Source organism: Zootoca vivipara, chromosome 6, assembly GCF_963506605.1.
Source record: "Zootoca vivipara chromosome 6, rZooViv1.1, whole genome shotgun sequence".
Lineage (NCBI taxonomy): Eukaryota > Metazoa > Chordata > Lepidosauria > Squamata > Lacertidae > Zootoca > Zootoca vivipara.
Genome location: NC_083281.1, coordinates 38,517,413 through 38,543,383, shown reverse-complemented (window position 1 = coordinate 38,543,383; position 25,971 = coordinate 38,517,413). Strand labels below are relative to the sequence as shown.

At 42.9% G+C, this 25,971-nt stretch overlaps 1 protein-coding gene across 1 annotated transcript in view; it reads left to right on the top strand.

Annotated features, from left to right (window-relative positions):
- Window positions 1-708: 708 nt before the first annotated feature.
- The window catches only part of COL8A2 (collagen type VIII alpha 2 chain), a 109,641-nt gene continuing 84,378 nt past the window's right edge, over window positions 709-25,971 (top strand). The window contains exon 1 of the mRNA XM_060275817.1: window positions 709-1,258. The gene's annotated coding sequence lies outside the window, so the exon portion shown is untranslated. The remainder of the gene's footprint in view (window positions 1,259-25,971) is intronic.

Here is a 25,971-nt window from a genome sequence, read left to right as displayed (position 1 = left end):
GGCTTTTGAGGGCTATATTCTACCCCCAGGCCTGAGGTTCCTTGTGCTTGGTTCCATGTGACATAAGAACCTAGCCAGCACCTAAATTGTAAATACTCAGAAGTGGACAAGATCTCTTCATATCTCCTCCTTCCTTTCCCAGTTTTCGGATTCATGTTTACATTTGGAACCCTTAAGAGGGAGAAAGCAAATAGGCAGGTGTTCAGTGGGGAAATGTTATGTATTAATTTTATTCAAACTTTCATTTCCTACCTTGTAGAATAAAGATGCCACTTGTAACATCTTACAACATAAGACATTGCTTTTATAAAATAAAATAAAGCAGTTACAATTACAAAATAACATAAAGCAATTTGCTAGTATAAAACAGTCTTCAGTAAACCAGCAAAAACAATGAGGGATGTGGCAGTGGGTGGAAGACTGTATTACCTGTGCAGTATGTAAAGCCACTGAAAAGGCCCTCTGTCTTGTTCCACTCTTACATGCTTTCACTCTATACAGGACACAGGGAAAGGAACTTCCTTCAGATCTTAGGGAGCAGGCAGGATAGCATGGTAGGAAGCAGTCCTTGGATCTACACCAGTGATGGGGAACTTCTGTGCTCCAGATGTTGCTGTACTAAAACTTCTATTGTCCTTGTCTATTGATCATGTTGGCTGAGGCTGATGGGAGCTGGAGTCCAGCCACATCTGGAAGGCCGCAGGTTCCCAATATCTGGCAACCTCCATTTAGGGATTTAAAGCTAATCGCCAGTATATTGAATTGTGAACGGGTAACCAGTGCAGCTGTCACAGGTTCAGTGTAAAGGGGTCCCAGTAAGTTTTCAGCAGCTATCTGAACCAGTTGCAGTTTTCGGAGACTCTTCTAAAGTAGTTGCATATAGAATGTATTCCTGTAATCCAACCAATCCAAATAACTTTATTGTACTAGCCATTGGCCATGACAAATCTCAATAAAAAATAAATACAAATAATGGTCTCTATTTAGATCTCTGCGTCTCCCTTACAGTTCACTGCTATATTGTCCACAGTCTACTTTCTGACCCTCCCTTCAGTTTCTCTTCTCCCTGAACTGTTCTCATCTCAGCTGGTTATGATAAGAACTCTGTAACTTTAAAACCTTGGGTCTGAGTTAGCTACTCCTCTCACATTTTTGTTTCTTTCCCAGATGGCTGTTGTGCCCAGCGGTAGAGCAGCTGCCTGACCTGCTTAAGATCCCCAGCATCTCTGATAAGGCTGGGGGAAACTGCTGTCTGAGGGTAGGGGCAGTGTTTTGTTTTTGATTATTAAATAATCTGGAAGCTCCTCTGTGAGTCTTTTCTGAGGTAGAAATGCTTTAAAAAGAAATAATAATGACCTTAGGGCTCTAGCAACTGCTACTACTTGAGTGGTGCTTGTGAGAATTTGGAGCTTATCCACCCTTATCTTTTGCCCTGCTAGTTCCAGGTCTGTACTTTAACACTGTGTCTGAGCATTTGTTTGTGTCCTGAGCTTACCATGAAAACCCACTCTTTAAAGCTGAATTGGAGCAACGTCAATTTGGGTTTCTGCTCTGATTGAGCTTTAAAGGACAAGTTTTTGTGTAGAAAGCTCCTGGGGGTGTGTGCTTGGACACAGAGCTTTAAATTGCAGACTGTGCCTGTGAAGAGCAGAGTGTGGATAAACCCTTAGTTTTGATACTCTATCTTCTTCCAAACCATTAGCTTTTGGTGGAAGCAACATTGGTGACTATCTTCTTACAGTGGAACCCTGTACTGCATGAGGTTTAGCTATTCATTTCCTCCCACTCTTGCTGTTTTCTACCAGCTAGTTAAAGCCTATCTGTTCCAGCAGGCTTTTGCCCTGCGAGGTAGGGAAAAAATGTTTTGATTGGATGGTTGCTTTATCTGTCATACAGGCAGGCACCTGTTACATTTTGCTGATGCCGTGGTTTTATTGTGGTTCTGTAATTTTTATTGATGCAAGCCACCTTGAATGCATAGGCATCTGAAAGATAGGTTTAAAAAAATATTATGAATTCCTCTCCCCTCTCTATGCTCTTTCCCAACCTTATTCTGGATACAACACCAATGCCTTGGATTATATGTATACAACCTGGGAAAAGAGACAATGCACGTACTTTTGTAAACTAAGAAAATATTTTTTTAAATAAAATATTATAAATATGAGAAATAAGATGCAAATAATTCTACAAAAGCTGTAGCGCCATGGTTGGACTGGGGGGTGGGGATCCGTGGCTTTTGCTAAAGTATTCAGCACCTCCTGTGCGCACTCACAATAAAAACATCTCTGCAGAATTCCAGGGTCCTTTCTGTGTGCCTTCCTATGAAATCCTAACTTGTAAAGAGCTACTTGTTCCTCCAAATGATGTCTGGGGTTCAGAAGAAAGGGCTTTTACATCTGGAAGTATCTAGTGTCCACATAAATAATTTTATTAGGAACCCTTTCTTCATGCGTGCGTCAAGAAAATCAACCGCTGAAGCATGAAGCCCTTCCACATGTGAATGTATAGTGTAATTGTCAGAGATCCAAGTCTGGTAAAACAAAAATTGGTGGGAAGAGAGAGAAAAATATCACCCCCATGGAAATTTTGCTTAGCAGCTGCATCTGAAATCGGTGCTACTCTCCCCAACCCCACACAAAGGAAGCTGAGTTCCAAATTTTTCTGTAATTAGAAAGCATTTTTTCCAACCACATCATATGTTCATATATCTCTGAGCACTGACCTTCAGAACATGAAACACTGAAAAGTGGAATGCAATGTGGGGCACAAATGTTCTTATGCCATTGATGCTCAGGCTTCATCCACTCATCACTTGAGTTTTCACTTCATCATCTGAGGTTGTTTCCAGAAAACATAATAATAATAAAATTGTTTATGCCCCACCCATCTGACTGGCTTTCCCAAGCCACTCTGGGCGGCTCCCAGCAGAATATTAAAAACACGATAAAACATTAGAAATATATAAAAAAATAAAAAAATTGTCCAGTAGCACCTTTAGAGACCAACTATTTTTGTTCTTGGTATGAGCTTTCGTGCACATGCAAACTTCTCTAAACAACTTGTTTCTTGAGGATGTATTCTGATTTGTTTCTTCACTGTGTATTGGGCATTCGTTCTTATGTTTGTGAAGAGGTTAGAAAACATGTCAAACAATTATTATTTTACACTTTCCAGTGCATTTTCCACCACTTTCCTTATTATAAAAAGTTCAGGTTTAGGGGGGGGGAATCAGTTTTGTTACACAAGAGCTCCAAATCTACTTTGATTGCACTACCAGAATTTGCTGATATGTGATTGAATCCCACGCGAAAATGAATGTACAAGCTGGCTTCCTTGGAAAGCACTCTCAAGTAACATTGGAAGTGGTGTGTGTGTGTGTGTGTGTGTGTGTGTGTGGTGTTGTTGTTGTTGTTTTTAATCTTAGGCAAGGCTAGAGTAATATGTAGCCAGCAAAAGCATTTTCTCCTTTCTGGACCCTGGAATGATTTCTTCCACTCACAATGCATTTGGTTGGTTGGGTTGTCTTTTTTCTTTTCTTCATTTCATAGTATTATGTCCCATCTGCTTAACTCTCCTGCCCAAGTGGGCTCAGCTCCCTATATAACACTAACCAGGGTATCACAGAGGCTTATTTCCTCATAAATCTTTCTGCGGCACCCAGTTTATCCGTCCCAAGACTGTTTTAAAACACTGTGTGATGATGGATAAGAAGCGGATTACAGGGTTTAAAAAGTGTCAGGGGAACATGTTTCATTCTGACAAGGGTGAGGCCTCTCATGTGGCCTGCATCCAAGCACCTGCACCATTGTTATCTGGGGAGCAGCTGCTTTTCCAAGCTTCGAGAGAAGCCCACTTCTTCTATATTCAAAAACTCTTCATAATGTACATGCAGAACAACACGGCCGTGTGGATGTAATGAGAGAAAGGAGTGCTGGAAGTTGTTTCCCAGTTGTCTGAACTAAGGGCATATTTTTGTTGTTGTTGTTGGTATCTGTCCATATCAAGAGACAATGGAGTGCTCCTCTAGAGGTGAAGTCAAAATAGTGTAGAATTGTAGCACCTGCTGCGGCTGCAGAAACTGGTAGCTCATAACTGCTGCTTCCCATGTTGTTTTTACTGCATTAGCTGCACCAAAGTGACCTCCACAGGGTGTAAGCCTGGGCAGTGTGTATGTATGGAGTTGGGCTGCCCAGATGACATGACCTCCCTCTCGGCCTCGCTGATGTGATCCAAAGGAAAGCAGAGTAATACGTTCGGTACCAGCTTAGCTGCATGAGTTGCCAGAAGGAGGCATGTCGTGTTTACGCCTTAGTCTTTTCTTCTCCCAAAGATACCCTACAAGGCAGTTGAGGTTTAGGGTTTGAGTTTTCCTTCTCTTAGATGGGCTACCTTCCCAGGTTGACAAGCCCCACCTGCCCCTACAGCACAAACAGAAACTGCCTTCTTGACCGTTGGACCCACTATTGGTCTTGTCCATTCAATCTGCCAGAGACTGTCTACACATGCAGGAGAAGTCCCTAACTCTCTGAGGGTTTGAGACAGTCAAAGTTGTTCCCAGGGTGTGGCCGCAGTCACATGTTGACAGCTACTAGGAGCCATAGGTGGGAGCTGAGTGCAGGGTGGGGACCAAAGGTGGACAAACTAACCCAGAAAGAGTATGATGTGTTCCCCACCGGAGATATTACCCCTCCCCTAACACCCCATACACCTCAAGCAGCTTGCAACCCAACAGACAGATGGAAAAGCCCCACAGAAATACAATAAAAACAAAGAAGAAAAAGAAATACATTAAAAACTTCCCAACAACTTCTAAGTTCTGCTCCTCATCATGCACAGATCCAAGTCTGTTGGCCCTGTCCCCTTTGAGGAGCTGTCTTCACCTTTAAGGGCCTTGTTTTACAGCATGGAGTTGATGAGGACTGTCCTGGATGTGAATATTCTGAATCCAGGGAAATCCAGAACATGCAGGTCTTCTGGCCTGGATAAATCTGGTAGGGATGGATGAATTGCTCCTTGTCCAGGTCATTGTCCAAGCTTGAGGGGCTGGTCAAACATGACAAGGGGAGGGACAGATTGCTCTTGCCAGTGGTCTGAATTGATCTCTTGCAAAGGTCACTTCTCTGTTGTCCTCTCATTGTGCCATCCATTTTGGTTTCTCCTCTGTTTCCATCCTCTCCTGTTCTTCTGTCTGTCTGTCTGTCTGTCTGTCTGTCTGTCTGTCTGTCTGTCTGTCTGTAGGTTTCCCTTACCTATATTAAAATTAGTCTGAGGGTTGCAGGTGGTCCTTGGACCATCAATTGACCAACTTTAGGCAGTCTTTGTAGCAAGGCTATCTCTAGGTTTGAAGGAACCCTTGGCAAAGTGTTTTCTGGTGAGCTCCTTCCTACATAAGCGGGCCACCATCTGCAGGCTTTCTGACAGTAGAAGGTGGCCATATACATTCCCCACAATGCTCCAGAGCCTCCCTACAATGGGCATTCCTAGGGCATTGTGGGAAATGACTGTTCACTGTCACCAAGTGTGGGGGCAAGGGTAAATGTCAGTACTAGTTGGGCCCCGCTAGGGTGCCGTGGCTACAGCTTATGTCTGAGGGTGCCAGATGGTGGCACTGGACCTAATTGTAGCATTTTGCAATCTAGATTGTTTAATTTGATCTGTGGAGAGACTGTTGGGTAAATTGGTCCTTCCTTGAAACAAAGCATTGCATTAGATGATTCTTGTGTCTTTGACAACACAATAATGCCTGTTTTTAACATGTATGGCACTCCAGTCATTCTTGCACTATTTTCTTTTTTAAGGCACGTGAGTATTGCTGTGGGATGTAAAAGTGGAAGAGAGCCATTTGAAAAATAAATAACATGAAAATAATGTATGCTCTAGTCCATTTAGCTGCATTAGGCTCAAAATGCAAAACATGCTTTTTAAGCATCACATAGGAAATTAGGATTCCATGTTAGCATAGCGGAATCCTGTCTGTTCTGAGTGCTGAAAGCCAGAGGGATGTTCCTGGAGTGATGTCACAGACAAACAACGGAATCTAGTCAGGGTGGACGAAGCAGAGCCAAAAGAGAATCCATGTCAGAGTCCGTGCCAAGCAGCGGCCAAGGCCAGAAAAGCAGTCCAGGAAGTTAGTTAAGGAAAAGAGGGAAGACCAGTAGCAAGGTTCTGGCAAAGGGACTCGGTCAAAGGCCGGTGGAGGCGGCATGGCCAATGAAGAGTGAAGGAACTGCAATACACACAAATCCCCCACTAGGCTGAACCACACCACACATACACCTGTTCGGGATGCCCTTATCCCTGTATTTTGGTTGCCAGGTTCAAATGCGCACACTCCCTACAAGTGACATAGTGACTTTTATTTAAGGATAATTAATTATCAGCTAGATAATATACTGATTATCCAGCAGCAGAGTGAAGAGTGAGTATTGCAGTGAGTTAGTGGCTGTTTCTGAGAATGCGAATTAGATTATGTTGTTTCTTAGTTATTAGAGGTGCCTCCAGACTGTTTTGTTGTCCTAGTACAAGAAATCCACTAAAAAGAAACAGATTTGATTTTCTTTTGTTAGAAAAGTGATGGGGAAATGCATTGAAAAGTGTGAGATGAACCACAAATGAACAGGAAGGGGTATAAACATCCCACAAGCAAATCAAAATGAGTGTTCATTGTTGTACAACTGCCCTACAAATCAAAAGTGTGAGATGAACCACAAATGAACAGGAAGGGGTATAAACATCCCACAAGCAAATCAAAATGAGTGTTCATTGTTGTACAACTGCCCTACAAATCAAAACTTATGCTCAATAAAGGCTGGATATAATCTAATTGCGTAAGCTTTGTGCAAGCAAATTGAGATGAGTGCTTAATAAATATGCTATCTGGAGGAGCCTTGGGACCCTCAGCTGTTTAGCAGTATGTCATATGTATTATAATTTGTCACACAGATTTGCCTGCCTGTCATTCTTCAAATTAAATAAAAATCTGAATTGCAAAATAATAGTAATTAATAATACTTACAAAGTTCTATAAAATACAGATATATAACATAGCATACTGTATAATAGAACATACTGTGCAAATCACAAAGATTGCAGCATTTTTACTATACATATCTCCAGACCCACGGGTCTTTGGTTCTAGGTTCAGTCATTTGAACTGCCCAGGGCATCAACAACTTTCCTGTGTGAAATGACCCATGGATGAGAGACGCCAGCAGATCTCCATCAATTACTCACCTACATAATGTATCTTTAATCTTTCAGTTTGGGGAAGGAAGCACTCTCTCTCTCTCTGTGTGTGTGTGTGAGAGAGAGAGAGAGAGAGAGAGAGAGAGAGAGAGAGAGAGAGAGAGCGCTGATGGGATTGTACAAGGCATATTGGGAGATATTTCATCTCCACTTCCTGGCTCTAGCAAAACTCTTCAACGATGGTGGTCTGTGGGAATGAAGCAAAAAAAAATTTTTTTTAAATCCCCTGTTGCCTTAAATCTCTGTCTCTGTGTGTTTATTTGGGCTCCTTCTGAAGCTTTCAAGCATTTCTCTGCCTTTGAGAGAGGCCTCTTATTTGGTAACTTTAAAAGAAGTGTCAATATCTAGAAGGGAAATAAATAGGAAGGAAGGGAGAATTTGTGGTTGGTTGGTTGGTTGGTTGGTTGGTTGGTTGGTTGGTTGGTTGGTTGGTGTTAATGCCCAACCAAAAAGTAGGATTTTGATTTAGTGTTTTAAGTTTTGATGTATCTGGTATGCTGTAATTGTTATATCTGCTAATGTTTCAAGGAGTAAAGTCTTGTTTGCTGCCATCTTATTATACACACTTGATTGGGAACAAGGCTGGTCCTACCATTAGACAGGGTGTAACAGTGGAAGATGTCCCATTGCTAGTACTGAAGAAAGAATTCTACCGGCATCTCGTACCAATTATACATATTACTTTCCCAAATGAATTTTATATTGTTGTAAACAATGGTTTCATATTGCTTTATGATATATTTTATTATTTCTATGCTACTTTTAAGAAAAGGCCTTCAGTTAGCTAAAATGCAACCTTCTGCTTTTAATAAGAAATGCAAACCAACTTGAAATAAAGTGTTACCATTTAAACCTGAATTCAGAACCACATCCAAAAAAAGGCAGGGTAGAGAAATACTCAGCATCTGCTTGACTCTTCTTCTTGTTCTCTTGATTCCCACTGTGATGGCTGTCAATTACCATGACACTCTGATAAATGACACCATTACTCATGCTCTGCAAGAAGTACTTTCTTGTGTCCCACTACTAAAAAGAGATTAGGCAGATCCATGGAGGAGCAGAGGCCTATCAAAGAGCTAAGTGGATCCTTCATCTGCAGAGGCAGCATCCCTCTGAATGCCAGACATTGGGGTCAAGTAGCTGGGGGAGGACAGTTTCCCTGGTGACCACCTTGTCAGTTTCCCAGAGCATTTGGCTGAGCACTGTTCGAAACAGAATGCTGGATGAGATAGACCTTTGGACTTCTCAAGCATGCTGCATCCATATTACAATTTATTTACTTTTTTAAAATAAAAAGTTGCCCTTTTCTCTACCCTGAGTCATCTCCTTAACTGGCCAAATGATTTCCATACAGTAACCATGTCTCACCAGTGGCTCTCCTCTTGGGAAGATTGACAGGAATCAGGAGCAGGGTCTGTTTTGTGGTGGTGCCTTAATTGTTGAATGGCCTCCCTAGTGAGCCCAACCACGGCTCCAGATTGCCAGTTTTCAGACATGGCTCTGAAGACTATTTCCCCCCACCCCAATTTTAATTTGGCTCTTTCCTTTAGTAGCTGCTGTATTTTAATTGTTGTGTGTTTTATTGAAATTTTACTGTTTTCTGGAGACAACTTGCTCATAAAAGTAGGCTATAAATAGCTAAACTAAAATGTCACCTGGACATTCTGCCATTGAACTAAAACCAACCATAACTAACCAAGGGACAACACGTAACTTTTAAGTAAAGAAAAAAGTATAAAACAGAACAGCTATTAAATATACCTGCTGAAACTCAATAAAACCATGTAAGAATCGGTTTAAGTTCTTGCTCCCTCACTCCACCTTAATGCATCCAACTTTCTGGATGTTTTGAGGTTTTACATTTTACTGGGTATGATTAAGCACTCAAAAATGAAAGATCAGCAGCTTTCTGCCCTCAGAGAAACCTGGATGGCGGCTCTATTTGACTGGAGTTTGCCAAAGCATCTCTTCAAAAGGAGATCTAAGTTGGAGTCATTAAATAATCCTGCACCCATTTTCTAATTGTGGTCCAGGAGAAGAAAGGGAGCTTTTGAAAACACTTTTTTTTAATGACTGCACGTTTTGTTTAACAGTGCTGTTGGTTGCTATTGCTCTTCAGAACTACAAAAAAAAAAATCCAAAGTTGTGTGTAGGAATGCTGTGGTATAATCTGTCAGCCTCAGAAGACTGGAGCAGAAGTGCACTAGCCAGGCAAGCTGTCCATCTGCTCAAGTTGGAGGGTGTAAAGGACAAGAAAAGCTGCATTGGCTCCTTGTATTACTTCACCCCTGCTGAGATACATCACACAAGAACATCAGAAAATCTGTGCTGCATCAGTCCAAAGACACAATTAGTCCAGTATCCTGTTCCACACAGTAACCAGCCTACGTGCCACCTACCTGTGGGAAGCCCATAAGGAGAACATTCTGCTGTTGGGTTTCCTGGCAGCTGGTTTTCAACAGCCTCTGATCCTGGAGATGGCTCATAGCCTAATAGCCATTGGTAGCATTGTGCTCCCTGAATTTAGCTAATCCCCTTTTGATGACCCCCACAACATCATCCATAGTTTAACTAGGCACTGTGTGAAGAAATGCTTTCTTTTGTCTGCCCTGAGTTCAATACCAAGAGTGCCTTACACTGTCCAGCACTTCAGACAGCTGAACCTTGCTTACTATTTATCATGACTGCCTGTTCTCTTTTTGCTGCCCCATAAATGCCCCTTTCCAAATGTGTTCATTGTGCCATCTTGCACTCGGTCTTCTTTCAAAATCCAGCTGCTCGTGAGGCTGTGAACTCTTCAGTCCACCTTCTCAATTGCAAGCCTACCTAACTACATGAAACTACCTTTGCCTCTGCGTTTAACCAATTTCTCTTTCTCCCTTGACTCTACATAAACCCTATTCATTCTTTTCTTTCCTCTATACCACCAGGGGACAGTGGCCCAGTTTGCACATCATAGTAATGTCTGACTGCTCCTTTTTAATTCCTTCCTTCACATGAGCAGGAGCAGCAAACCATGAAGGTTGGGTTGTCATAACGTCAAAACCAGGCTTGTGGTTTGTTTCTCTTGAATAAACTATGATTAGCAGGCCAAGAACAAACCTTGGCTTCACAATTGTGGTTTGTGTGGGAGAAATAAACTATGATGCCAGGTTCTGACATAATGATAAGCCAAGCTTCCTGGCTTGTTATTCATGCAATGTGCACTTACATGTTGCTGGTTCATGGTATGCCATTAGCCATGGCCTACTGTGACATGCAAATTGGGCCAATGTCGGCAAATTCTGCCTCTCTAATCTTCTCAAAATCCAACAAAAGAAAACAGCTCCCAAATTGCCAACTGGAATTTATTTTTGGAAACTAATTAATGCTAGCCTGGTTATTTGCAGAGACTTGAATGTTTCAGATATATTTATCATTCTTTCCTCTTCTACCCCTTGGTTTTAGGTTTTCCAAAACTGTTAGATTTCTCCAGATTTATTTCAATTAGCAGCCACAAATGGAAAAATAACTCTTCAAAGTGACGCTTGGTTGACTGTTGAGTTGACAGTTGTTTCTATTAACAAAACATTAAAATGGGGATTAAACTACTTAAACATTTAAAGTCTAAAGGTGCTGACCTTTAAAGCCCTAAACGACCTTGGCCCAGTATACCTAAAGGAGTGTCTCCACCCCCATCGTTCAGCCCGGACACTGAGGTCCAGCACAGAGGGCCTTCTGGCGGTTCCCGCCCTGCGAGAAGTGAGGTTACAGGGAACCAGGCAGAGGGCCTTCTTGGTAGTGGCGCCCGCCCTGTGGAACGCCCTCCCATCAGATGTCAAGGAAATAAACAACTATCCGACTTTTAGAAGATATCTGAAGGCAGGCCTGTGTAGGGAAGTTTTTAATGTTTCAAGTTTTATTCTGTTTTTAATGTTCTGTTGAAAGCCGCCCAGAGTGGCTGGGGAAACCCAGCCAGATGGGCAGGGTAGAAATAAATCACCATCATCATCAAAACAGTTATGCTTTGAAGTGCCATGGACCCGCTGTCATGGCAAGTCTTTCTGAGAGCCCTGCAGACCAGATTCTGTTTAGCCATCCTTTTAATGACCTGTTTTTGTTTTTCTAATGGAGCAATGCCTCTGCTTGCATAGCTGCTAACAATAGATCAATAAGTTCATAGTGTTGCACAGAGATATCTAGCTCACTATTTAACAGCACAAAACAGGGTTCTGGATTTGGAAGTTGATTCATGATGTTGAAAATTGTAGTGAGAACCATTGCCTAAAAGTGTGTAACAGTTCCACCACATATGAAAGGCCCAACACTCTATGATGAAGTTTCACCAGGGTCCAGGGCCAACTAAATATGACCTTGAGAACCACCTCCTGGATGCAGCTGAAATTGTTTTCAGGGGCGGAGGAGTCCACAAATGCTCCCAATTGGAATTACCTATTTTTATCTTGATCCCCTTCCCACATATATTCCAATGCCACTCTAGACTCCATGGACACACCAAACAGAAACTTATATATCTTATAAGTATTCCCTTTAAAAGCTTATGTATGTTGTGTACATCACCACACCTGTGAATCCTTGTGTAAATGACAAAATCTGTGTTTTTTGCAACCAATTTTCATGGTGACCTTGCAAATTTGTTTGTCAATATGCATCAGTGACCGACCTCCCTATATGCACAGTATATAGGTCTTTAGATTCCCATTCTCTCTCCTGGGCATATTGGTTATTATTACTGAAGCTAGGTTGATCAAGAAAAGGGAGTGCTGATGATTGGCAAGGGGCAAAGCAAGAACGCCATTTCCAAACTGACAAAATGCATTCAAAAATTGGATCATTAACTTTCCTTAACTAGTCAGGACAGTGTCAGGAGGAAGGTAAGACCCCATACTGATGGCGTCAGAGGGGAAGTTTTCACCTGGACCTGTGGGATACCTTTTGAACTTCTTACAATATATCATAGATGTTTCAGCTGAAAAGCATTTGAGTAACAGAAGCAACTAAGAAAGCTGAGGCCCCCTTTATTTCTAACTCTATATAGTATGTATTTTGTTATTCTACTTCTCTTCCTGTTATTTGCAAAAAAAATTCATGATATGTTGCCATTTGCTAAGCCATAATAGAGGGAGCGTAAAAGGGAGAGATTGAAATAAGAAAGGAAACTGAAAAAGTAGACATTTTAAGAGCTGTGATGTGGCCCAACTATGGAAGTTTAAAATACTACTTTTCAATAAAATAGCTCAGAACTTTGCCCACAAAGTCTTCAAAATTGTGCTTGCAGAGCTGTCTAAGATCTTTTGGTAAGATCATGCACAGGTAGTGAAATCCTCCATAGCAAGTGTGAAATCTTGAAGTAACGAAATATATGTTTGTGTTTGTCTTTGGGAAGATTTAAACATGTAACAGTTTTGGATAAATTGATTTCAAGGCCAGCAACAGCAGGAAAACCAGTTAAAGTTTTTAGCAGCAGGGACAAGCTTCTTTAGGATTAAAAGGATGTCATTGGCAAATAAATGGATGGGGTATTCCACGCCCCAAATGCTCACTCCTTGGATATTACAATTGGACCTAATTTTATTCATCAAAATTTCAATGGCCAGTGCAAATGGAGGTGGGGGTGGGGGAGAGAGACAAGGGACACTTCTGCTTTGTTCTTCTCTTTGCATAATGATTCATATCAAGGTTCATTTTATGATATCACAGTATTGGGTCAAGACTGCATGATAGTAGAAAAGGAACCTTGATGCTGACATGCATATGGTTACATTGCATCCAACTCTATGACTCTGTTATTCAGATTGTGTTTTTTGTGTGACAGTTCACTTGCGCAAAAATAATTTGCCAGTGGAAAATATGCACGTGAAAAGAAGGAAGTGAAAAGTGTGGCAAATTGTGCATCGCACAGCTTTCTGTGCAAAATTTGGAAATAAATAATGTGACACTGGAGGGTTCAGGACCAGCACTACTGTTAGGTAGATGCTGGAGAATGGGGAGTAGATTGCAGATTTTTTAAAAGAAAATATTTTAAATTATTTTTAAAAAATTGTGTTGTGCAATGAAATTAAATGTGTGCCACATGGCCTGCCCTGTGGCGCCTAATCTAGCTGGGGCCATCCATTGTGGAGGATGCTGTCCCACTGCCATCATCGAAGGAAGTCCGCTTACCCCCTTTAGTGGCAGCTTTGCGGGATGGCCAGTGCTTCCCCTCCTGCCAATGATGCAGGGCTGGGTGCCAGAGCCTGATCCTTGCTGGAATACGAGCTTGAAATCCTGCTCTGCGTCAGTCTGCCGAATTGGCCAATGGCAGGCTGGCACAGAGGGTGGGGCTCTCCGGGGGCGGGCTTGAGGGAACAATCAGGCTTCTCTGAAGGACCCCACTGCCAGGGGATTTAAAACAGCCCACGCCGGCCCCTGATGCCCAACTTCTGTACGTGGAATGTAAGGGGAGTGCCTCTTATCCTTTGCCACGGGCAATAAAATGTCTTGGACTGGCCCTGGGAGGAATCTTAATTCAGAAACCCAAGGAGAAATTTCAGTTGCACCCTCAGTTTCTTGTCAGTATGCACTTCTCACAATTATCTCGCTCCAGGAGCTCCCTGATATATTTGACAGAGCTACAGGTTGAAATCTATGGGAGAAGGGCCTGTTCCTTCATTGATGGAGAACGCCCCACATCGATTGTACATTGGAGTCTGCATGGAACTTTCGATTTGAGAACACTGCTGCATGAAGCCTTTTACTGTGCCTTAACTTGTTCGCAGGATGGAGTGGTTGTGATGGTGGCTATGGTGCTGAAGGTGAAATTGCACTTAAGCGGCAGCACCAGGAAGGAAGGGGGGAGGGAGAAGGAGGGGAGGGTGAGAGGTTTCAAGACAAGAGGCTCTTTGTGTGTGGGACTTGCGAGTTGATGCTGTTCCGCAGTTTCCTTCTTTTGGATGATACAATTTGTTATTCTATGAAAATGGCCTCTGCTAAAATGCTCCCTGAAGGTGGCCACAGCAGAGACTCATGGGGCCTTTTGTCTGGGCTTAATATTAGTCAATCACCTTGGAATTTCACTACCCACTCCCATCTCCGGACAAACACATTAATTATGCTCCTGGGTGGGGAGGGGGGAAGTCACTGCTCCTCTCCTTCCTTTCTCTCGCTGTGGGGCGGGTGGATCGTGTCTGCACTAGTAAGGCACTGTAAGTGTAGGCTTTGTGGAAAAGGCAGTGATTTCTATAAGTAGGATAGTCTGAAGTTTATTTTTCCCATACCTGTGGTCAAGGTAGAGGAAGCACAGCCTGCTCCTTATAGGGATGTTGGGGGAGACATTCATTCAGTTTGCATTTTGAAGCAAAGCCACTTAATTTGCTCTTTCAAAATCGAATCACAAATTGAAACACAGCTATTCTTCAAAACTCACACTTCTCCAAGTTTTGCAGTGCACTTCCAACCAAAAAAGGAAAAAAATGCATGTACTAGAGTAAGGTGTACTGATATGTGTATGTGGAAAATAGCGTGCATTATAGATGTATTTTAAAGAATTTCCTTTACAAAAATATGTGTAATACTGTATTAGGAAAAATGTATTAGGAGAAATGTGCATTAATATGCTGATGAATTTTCATGAGGACTAAAAAAATATCACAGAACTGAAATGGAGATGTGGAAAATTGAATTTAAGATTGGAAAAGTAAGAAACTGGGAGAAACTGAAATTGAATATTGACATATTCACCTATCCCTACTCTTAAGGCTTGGAAACAGATCATTGGAACCCTTCCATGCTATGTTATTAGGAATCCAATGGAATCCAATTTGACTTAGAAAAAATATATTGCTTAATCAAGCCTCATTATGTATCAAGCTCAGTGTCAATGGAAATAGGTGGTGTTCAAAGCTCCACCTCATCGCTGACTAAGTTCCTCCCATCTGTCTTGCCTCTGCCCACACAATCCTGTCCAATTACTTCACCAATTTCCCCTTTGCCCTACCTGTTGTTTGTACATAAACAGAAGCCTAAATTAAAATGTTTCATTTTAACTGTATTTCCCCAGAAAACATGGAGATATTCCAGTCTCACTGTTAGCCTGATTCATGTACATTATGAAAGAAATCTGTGCATATGCAAGTTTTTCTGAAGAGATGGGAGTAACAAAACTATTTGTATCTGTTTTGAACAGACACGCTTGCAGTAATTTCTCTCTCCACCCTTCCCCCTTTAATTTTGAACAGAACAGAGTGGGAGGAGGAACATAAGTGTTACTAACAGCACTACAGGACTGGTAATTATTTTATCAGGTACTTGGTTCTGCAATAAAAACTTGACTCGGAGCACAAATTCTAATTGGCATGTGGTGTTAGTTTCTTCCTTCAATAGAGGAAATTATGCAAACATTGGCCCAATGCAACATTCAACTGTGGTTTGTTTTTAGGGTCTGTGTCAGAGGTTGACATTTTGGGGCATATGCCCAAGGCTACAGCAGGGGTCCTGCTTCCATTCCTGCAGCCTCTTGACCAACAGGGTGTGTAGGCTGTTGAGCCATAGGTCTCTCTGAAGTAAGAATAGCTACTGAACTGTGGCTTGAGGTAATAGCACTACATGAATTCCAGTGGCTCAGAACATTTATTTCAAATCTGATTATGTCTCCTGGTGAAAGGAGGATGGTGACTACAGGACTGAAAGTTGAGGTGATGCTCCATAAACCCTCAGGGTGGTTCTGCAAAGGTGATTGGGTCTGGGAGCAGGCACTGAAGTCAATCCTGGCCCAGGGTGCTATTTATCCCCTGCTGAGAGGTCTTTGCCAAACAGTGAGAGCAGCACTTTTTCGTGTCTAGTTGTTTCCCACCACTGCAAAATCAAATACACCAGTCCTGGGCTGTCGTCAGGGGTAGATACTGCTAGACAGTTGCCAGATCCTACAGATCCTCCTGGCCCTGGTGATCCTACATGGTGTCACTGCCTGACCAGAGCAGACCCTCCAAGTGTTCCTATTTTCCAGGGACAGTCCCAGATTTACAGAAGCCACCCTGGTTTCTGATTTGATCCTGGGGTGTCCCACTTTTCCTTAGGATGTCCATTTTCATCAGAGGAGTATTGGAGAGGATAGTAGGACATCCCTGTTTTCATCAGAGAAATGTTGGAAGGTACAAGGGTGCTGTTGTGGCTACTCTTGAGTAACAACGTCCAAGTCTGCTGTGTCTTTAAGAGTTTTATTGTGCATAGTATTTACAGTGCAAAGATAGCAAAAAAAATATGACCTCTCAGTCACTCGCAGAATCCGGGAGTGGACGTTTCCGGCTACGGAACCAGCATAAGAGTTTGGGCACCCCGAAATGCCTCCTCCCGACCTTACGTTTGGTGGTGTGCCTTAATTCGGGCACTTCCCTCCACCTCTTGGTCCTGGCGGCGCAGGGGCTCTCCAACATCGCTGAGCCCTGACATCTCCGTCCCGCTCACTTCCTGATTCCCCTCACCTGACCCACTGCTGCTGCTGCTCAGTGGGCGAAGTGCTGGTCAGCAAGAGGGGAGGAAGCTCCCTGTAGGAAGGCCCCCTGACAGAAGGTATGGAGTTATGTAATGCCCAAGCGAAGGAGATAAGTAACTATACAACCTTTAGAAGACTTCTGAAGGCAGTCCTGTATAGGGATTCCCCGCCCCTAATGTTTAATGTTTTATTATGCTTCGATATATGTTGGGAAGTCGCCCAGAGTGGCTGGGGCAACCCAGTCATATGGGTGGGGTATAAATAATAAAATTATTATTAAGGAATAGAATGTCTCTATTTTCATTGGAGAAATGTTGGAGGTTATGCCAGAGGGAGGTGAGAGATCAACATCCTTTGCTTGGTACAGGTAGGTAGCCGTGTTGGTCTGAGTCGAAGCAAAATAAAAAAATTCCTTCAGTAGCACCAGATACCTCAGGTATCTGAAGAAGTGTGCATGCACACGAAAGCTCATACCAAAATATAAACTTAGTTGGTCTTTAAGGTGCTACTGAAGGAATTTTTTTATTATCCTTTGCTTGCTTTAGTGCTCTTTACATCAGAGCGTATGTCATGCAACAATTACATAAAATTAAAAATAAAACAAACTCAGACAAACATTTCTGAATATATTTACAAAGTATATTTATCATAATTATTCCAGTTACAGTGGAACCTCGGGTTACGTACCGTTCTCCTTACGATCACTTCGGGTAACGAGCTCTGCTAACCCGGAAGTAGATGCTCCTGGTAGCGAATGAATTAAGTTTGTAACCGGAGGTACCACTGTATTTCAGATATGAAATGATGTATGGTAGCGTGTATTGCTTAGATTGGTGACCAGATGTAAAAAGTATTTTGTATCAATAACAATTAGAATTTAGGGGAATCTATAGGAAGTGGGGAAGGAGGGAGGATTTAAAACGGAGTCTTCCTTCATCTCTAGATGATCATACTTTTAATACTTTCTGCATCTGCCAGCCTATGTGGCTAAAAATGCCCCCAACTTGTTAATTTTTTAGTATCTTTTTCTGAGATAGGAATAAGCTCAATTCCTGGGGAAAGCAGCTGGGGGAGAGAATTTGCACAGGCAGAAATATTATCATTATTATTTATTACCTACACTAAAGGCCCAGGGCATTTTATAACAATTTAAAATCCAACATTAAATTGGCATGTGCTGGAAGGGTTATGTACACATTACCTGCTGATTCTTTTCAGAAAACACCACCTCTATAGCTGTCTGCTATGATGTTTAATCTTGCCTTAAGCTTGAATGTTGTGGGTCAGTGAAAGCACCTTACAACTTACTCCTCGTATGTGTTACCTTCTCACCTTGCATGGACGGCTTCCTGGCAGCTGCATTTGCTTTGGCCCGTTGTGCTGCTCACATATAGAAATCCGTTGCAGTTGAATAACAACCAGCAGGATTAAAAATAAGAGCTATGTTTTCCATGTTGGGTGGCAGAGCAAAGAAGAAGTCAGGGACCTCTCTTGTTGGTGCTGAATGTTCCATAAATAGCCTCACCTCTGTGCTGGAGTTAATGGAGGCCAGGATGTCAGAACATGAAAACTCCCTGTTGACTGAGGAAAAGGGTGAGTGAGATGTTGTAGGAACTGTGGATACTTGGTGAAGAGGGTTTTGTTGTGATGTTGGGAGAGAGGTCTATATGATTTAGCAGTTTTTTCTTTTTATGTACATTCTGCCCCACTTCTGCAGGGTTGTTTTCCCCCTAAAAATAAATCTGCACAGAATTCTGTCTCCTCTCCCCCAAACTAAAGGAATGACTTATTTTTACAGTATTTAAACACTGGCAAAAAACAAAATTCTCTGCGAAGCCTATATTAATGCTAAAAACATAAAAATAGGATTATTATTTCTGCTAATTAAAAGGTTCCACCACACTAATAACCACTGATGGACCTATTGGTTTTGAATTTGTCTTAATTCTCTTGCAAAGTCGTCTAAGCTATCAAGTAATGTCTGAGAAGGGTCCCTGAAGGCAAAAGCTTTGCAGATCTTCCATACTAATTGAGGCTTCCCATCACAAGCCAGACACATTTATGGCCCCGCTTTTCAGCGTATAGGCACAGCCATGCTTCAAGCACCTATTTAACTGCTTTTAAAAGAAGAAAACAAGTTATACAGTTCCCAAGAAAGACCAATGGACCTCTCATTTGCCAAGTACTACTAATGCAAGATTGGTTGGTCCAACACTGCAAACAGTCTTAAAAACCACTATACATTTTGAGAAAGTAAGTACCTCCATTACCTAATTATGGGCATTGGTATAATGGAGGAGGAGCACAAGGGAGTGCAGCTCCAGGGCTTTTTTTAAAAAACAGGAGTGGTGACCATGATTTGCAAGAGCAGCAGGATAAAGTGATGGGACACTCCTTGCTATCGTAAGTGAACAAGATGGTGATGAGGCTTTCAAGTTTGTGAGAGATTAGCACAGAGGGAGTCAGAATGGGGAATATAATCAAGTAGAGGATGGATAATTCTTTGCCTTGATAGAATTCTTACTTCATGCTAGCAGTTTAAATGATAAATGTATTACAGGACATTTAGCTGGAGAAAACCAGAACAAATAGGCCCGTTAAATTAAAGCACCAGGCTTTAATCTTTTGGATGTGTAGCTTACAGTAAAGGTAAAGGGAAAAGGGGCCCCTGACCATCAGGTCCAGTCGTGCCCGACTCTGGGGTTGCGGCGCTCATCTTGCTCTATAGGCCGAGGGAGCCAGCGTTTGTCTGCAGACAGCTTCCAGGTCATGTGGCCAGCATGACTAAGCCACTTCTGGCGAAACCAGAGCAGCGCACGGAAACGCTGTTTACCTGTTGCAGGGATTTGAACCGCCGATCTTCTGATAAGCAAGCCCTAGACTCTGTGGTTTAACCCACAGCGCCACCTGGGTCCCTGTCTTACTGTAGCTTACAGTATCTCACTGCAAAGAAGTTGTGTGTCTTTGCAGCTTACTGTCTCATATTTTTCCATCTATAAAATGGGTATAATAACCATTTATTGAGCAGGGTAAGTGAAATAATGTGCCCACAGCTTTTCACATTAGGAAAGCTATATAAATAAGCAATCATGTTGCCTCTGTAGGCAAGACTAGGATCTGGATTCTACCTCCCAACCCCCCACCAATATACAGCAATATACAGAACCTAATGGAGAGATTTAACTTAAGCTCTTTAATTGGTAACAACTAAGCCTTCAAAGTTTATAAATGGGCCCAAATCAATTGGAGAGCAGAATCTCTTCTTGAGGTCCCTTCCAGGTCTACAGTTTCAGTTTCCCAGACCAGCCATCCAGCACTCGGTAGGATAGGAACTGAAGCCAGTTCCGAAACAAGACGAATATTAGGTTTCAACCCAGACGAGGAGGGAAAAAACTCTAATCTTCGGCGTGTTTTAGTGAAACCCAATTAAGCTCTTGGCATCCTCACAGACGTGGCATTTGCTGCAAAGCAAGGCACTGAGCCAATGACACTGGTAACCGAAGAGAAACCAAGAGGGGAAAGAATCCCAGTTTATATCTTTTCTAAAATGTCTCCACATGCTTTCAAAAGGGCTGTCTGGCAGGACATTTTATTTTTACCACAGTCCTGGCCCAGCAGAGAGAGAGATCGTTAAAGGGGCAACGGGATATTAACATTGCTCAATGTTTAACTTCTTTTTGGCCAAGCCTTTGCCAGAAGGCGACGCATTTGTTCGGCAGTAGTGTTGTCAGCTTTCTTCATGGCCTTGTGATCTCCTCTGCTCTGGGCCAAACGGCTAAAAGGAGTGCTGAGTTTATTTTTTCAGAACTTTGTTGCTAAAAAAGAGGGATTGTTACGAAGGGAGGGAAATGGGAGAAGGATGGCAAATGAGCCCAGAGAGGAGCCAAAGCGCAAAAGTTATAATGAAGTAGAACATTCTTCTGGGGAAAACTGGAAGCCCAAGTTTAGTTTCTTATTCTGTTGCCACAGAGCAGCCCCCTTGAACATGAAAATACCTATTTTTCTCTTCAGTGGGGAGCCTTGCAGCTCCCCCTCAAGAATTGCATAAGAGAGCCATTGTGGTATAATGGTTAGTGTGTGGAACTGGGACCTGGGAGACCAAGGTTCAAATCCCAATTCATCTGTGAAGCTCACTGAGTGATCTTGGGCCAGTTTACAAGAAGCCCACATCTCCTGTGTGTGTTATTTTTATGCTGCCTTTCCTCCCATGGAACACAATGACACTCATGAGGTTCTTCTGCCCCACAAGGTAGCTTTGGACCACAACTGAGAGGCAATTTGGTGTAGTGGTTAGAGTGTTGGACTAGGATCTGGCACACCATGGTTCAAATATCCATTTGGTTATGAAGCTGACTAGTTGACCTTGGGCTAGTCACTGATTCTCAGCCTAAGCTGCCTCACAGTGTTGTGAAAATAACCTAGAGAGGGGGGAGAACAATTGAGCTCCTTGGGGGAAAGGTGCAGTATACATGTATTAACAAATAATAAAAAAGACACATACAACATTTATATTTATTTGAAATATTCCACGTTTCCCTTCATCAAAATATGAGCCCACAATTTTAGGTGAGGAATTAAAATCAACCAAAAGCATGGCCACAGATAAGAACAAATGAAATCACAATAGAAGTAATAATGGGCCAAAATCTAGGTAATTAAGTTTCCATAAACCACAGAGCCTAGGCCTTGCCAATCAGAAGGTCAGCAGTTCGAATCCCTGTGACGGGGTGAGCTCCCATTGCTCAGTCCCAGCTCCTGCCAACCTAGCAGTTTGAAAGCACGTCAAAAGTGCAAGTAGATACAGCGGGAAGGTAAATGGCATTTCCGTGTGCTGCTCTGGTTCGCCAGAAGCGGCTTTGTCATGCTGGCCACATGACCTGGAAGCTGTACGCTGGCTCCCTCAGCCAATAATGCGAGATGAGCGCCACAACCCCAGAGTCGGTCACGACTGGACCTAATGGTCAGGGGTCGCTTTACCTTTACCTTTAAGCTATAATAAACATTATCATCAAACAATCCCATCCTGTAAAACAGTTAAATCCAGAGTCTACAATTTCCAAATTATACTACAGCAGCCAGGACACACATGTACTGTACATACCAATCAGCAATTGGCAATCCAGATCACTGTACCATATAGGATTGCAGCCTTAGAGTTGAAATTCATTTAGGGGAAAGGTATCCGATGACAAAATTTCCTAGAAAAAACCACGTTTCTCCCACTTTGCCATTTATAGTAGCTATTTGATTTAGGTACTATTTGATGGGGGGGGGATGACTGTCAAAATACTGAGCCTGGCATTGCTACCAACATTATTAAATAAAAAGATTTAAGATTTTATATGTTTAAAGTATCTCTCAGAAGTAAGATAATTCACCACTCCAGATGTTACAGATCTGTTCTCTGACATTCTTAGACAACAGCCTTTTAAAATGTGTTACTTCTAGGGCTATGGTAAATGTTTGCATTTAAAAGACAGTCATGCATGTCTTCACATTTCACAAGTTGAAGGCTCAGCAGAAGCCTGTTGGAAACAAGCAAAAATATGTTTAATCTGTATTTATTTACTGACACTCTCAGAAAACTGAGTATATTCTTAGTGGTTCAAGCCACAGCGACATAAAAAAGTCCAGTCTCACCAAAATTGTATAAGTCTTCTGAAGGCAGCAGCATTCTCTCAGCTCCTGCAACCACATTCCACTGCCCCTGATTCTTAAAGGGTGGGTCACTATCCTTTTTGACATATGGGTTATATTTTATGATAATGCGAAGTCATTAAGTAAACCCTTATCAATTGTGCAAGTGAGCAATGAACTCCTTGTTGTCAGTATTGGAGAAAGCATAGCCCAACTCTCTTGCACACTTTTTGGTGTCATGAACACCAGACTTCTTATTTCAAAAAGTGTTTGTGGGACTGAAAGGAGTGGGGAAGAGTTGCACTCTTGTTTTCCCTGCTACTGCCAGGAAGGCTTCACTGGGAGATGGTCCCACCAAGCGCCCTGTCATTTAAGGTATTCCAAGGCAATCTCCTATTGTTCATAGGGAGCAATGCCCAGCCCACTTCACCCCCAAGCAGAGCCACACCTGTGTGAGATATAAAAGCTGCAAGGGGCTTGCTGAGTTTCCACAGTGAGTGAGCTGGCTGCTCTTGTCATCTTCAGTCAGAGGTCTGTAAGTGATGCTACAGTAAGTCCCTCTCAGCTATTTCTTCATGGTCTTTGCTAGGCAACGTAGAGGTGAAAGCTGCTGTTAATGCAACTGCAGATGAGATCATAAAACTGATACTGGGTTGTATCATAGCTCATCAGTCGGAGGCAGAATGCCTCTGAATACTAGTTGCTGGGAATTGCAAATGGGGGGAGTTGCTGTTGTGTTCAGGTCCTGCTTGTGGGTTCCATAGGGGCATCTGCTTGACTACAAGATGCTGGACTAGATGGTCATTTGGTAGACCTTTTGGATCTGATGACAGGAGCTCAGCAGTCCTTCAAAGCTTTAGTGTTATCACTGACTTAGGACAGGTAGGTAGCCGTGTTGGTCTGACCTAGTCAAAACAAAAAATAAAATAAAAATTGCTTCCAGTAGCACCTTAGAGACCAACTAAGTTTGTCATAGGTATGAGCTTTCGTGTACATGCACACACTTCTTCACACTTCTGAAGAAGTGTGCATGCACACGAAAGCTCATACCTATGACAAACTTAGTTGGTCTCTAAGGTGCTACTGGAAGCAATTTTTTATTTATTTTTTGTTTCCACTGACTTAGGGTAATTCTTTTTTATGGCCAGACTGCACATTAAATTGTCTGCTTCTCTGCCCCAAACCATTCTTAGGAAACAGCACTGCTGAACTTCCTCCTCCTCCTCCTCCTCCTCCTCCTCCTCCTCCTCCTCACTTTAACCTGAACCCGTCCTCCTGTGAAATTTTTCCTCTTTTGGATTTCAGGCACGTTTGTGAGTCTGAAACCGTAGCGGCAGGAAATGTAGCCTTTCTCACTCCTTTATCCACTCTGATTTGTGTGTGCAACGGAGATGCTAAAAAGGGTTGCCAGCTAGCCAGAAAAACAAAACATTATGGTCTGCTCTTGTGCCTCTTAACAATAGATAAACAGATAGCAGCTGCTATGAAAGCTATAGTAACAGTGACAAGTTGAAATTTTGGCAACCCTAGCTCTGGAACAGGAGTAGCCAAGGTGGTACCCTCGCCATGTTGCTGGATTACAGCCCCCATCATCATGACCAGTGGACAGTGATTATCAATGGTATTTTAATATTTTGTTGGAAGCCCCCCAGAGTGGTTGGGGAAACCCAGCCAGATGGGCGGGGTATAAATAATATATTATTAGTAGTAGTAGTAGTAGTATTATCTATGCAGAGTGAGTTCCTGGGCCAAGGGGAAGAAGTACTTGAAGAGGGAACTTCCTGCAGAGGTGAGTGGGAGGAGGAAGCCAGCATGCCATGGAGGCCTAGGAGTTAGCCCTGTCTGCTGTACTTAAACAAAACTGTTCAAGTCTGAGTTAACCTGAAGTGCCTAGAGTCTGTTTCTAGGAAAGACAACCCTGCTGGGCAACAACGCAGGGCTAATGGGAGTTGTCGTCCAACAGCATTTGGAGGACACCACATTGGCAGCCCCTCCTGGAGCATATGCTTCCATTTAATTCACAGAATGTCTGTTTAAAGGAAACTGCAGGAGAGAGAGAGGGAGGGAGAGAGACGTGACAAACCATTTTTCATTGCTGCTTGCAGTTTGGATGCCGTCTCATGCTTGCTGTCAGAAGTAATGAGATGGAGGGCAGGTCTCTATTGTAAAAAGTGCCTTCTTCGCCCTTTGAGGGAAGATGCGGGCTTGTGGGCCTGGCCTGTGTTTCGTCTCTGCTTTTCTCTAGGCTGCTGGATTTGCCTCCACTTAAAATATGCCAATATGGAACGTTTTCTAAAATTTGATAGCCTGCCCAAATTGATCCTGCTCCTAATAATTTTGTTGGGAGTTAAATCCATTTGTGGTAGCTGCCCAAGTTCCATTCAGGTCTTGACATTTGGACATGTGAAGCGTCTGGAAAAGCAGGCCTTTCTTGCTGCTACTGGAACAGAGAGAGAGGCTGGGTGTGAAGTTCAGTGGGTAACACGACTAATTGCGCACAAGAGCTTTTAATTATCAGCCTACATTGTGGAATTGTGTATACTCTCACTTCAACCATTGACATTGCTTCTACAATGCCAGACAAGGTGGTTCAGCACTTCAGTTGCTGGGTCAGAAATATGGTCCTGGAAATAAAACATTTCATATGGACTTCTCCGCTCTCCTCTGAGGTGGGACCGATTTGGATGGTCTTCCCCCGCCACTTAATGGATCCAAATGGTTTCCAGAGAGTGGTAGGGAATGCTTTATCCCATGTTGATGGCCTTTCAGCTGATTCCCTGGTGACCCATTGGAATATGGAGTTAACAGGGCTATTGACTGTCTGGCTCCGAAGTGCCCTCTCCGATTGCATGGAGCCCGGACAGCCCCGTGGTTTTCCCTGGAGCTGAGGGTAATGAAACAATCACTGAGATGGCTAGAGTCCCGGTGGCAGAAAACTCACTCTGAATCAGACCAGACACAGGTTAGAGCTCAACGTCGAGCCTACTAAGTGGCGATGGCGATGGCGAATAAGACTTTCTTCACCGCCTCTGTTGCATCTGCATAAAATAGTAGCAGGAGACTCTTTCAGGTGGTTCGCAATTTAACGGAACCACCTTTACCATCAGGGCCTTGTAAAGACCCCAAGATCTCCTGCAACAATTTTGCAAAGTTTTTTGCAGATAAAGTCTCTCAGATTTGGAATGAGGAAGACACCACCATGGGAGCATGGCCAGGGCGGGAAAGTACTGGAACTCTGTCTGGTCAAGTTGCATGGAATCAATTTCAATCCGTTATCCCCAAGGATGTGGACAGGCTGCTTGGACAGGTGAAACCAACCACCTGTCTCCTTGATCCTTGCCCATCCTGGCTAATAAAAGCAAGCCGAGAAGGGCTGGGTGATGGGCTCTGCAGGGTGGTGAATGCTCCCCTCTGTGAGGGAGCGTTCCCAAACCCGCTGAAAGAGGCTGTCATTAAACTGCTTATTAAAAAAAAAATCTTTAGACCCGGTCAATATGGCCAACTATCGCCCAGTCTCAAATCTTCCATTCTTGGGCAAGGTGATTGAGTGAGTGGTTGCTGAACAACTCCAGGCACGCCTGGAGGATGCAGACCGTTTGGATCCCTTCCAATCGGGA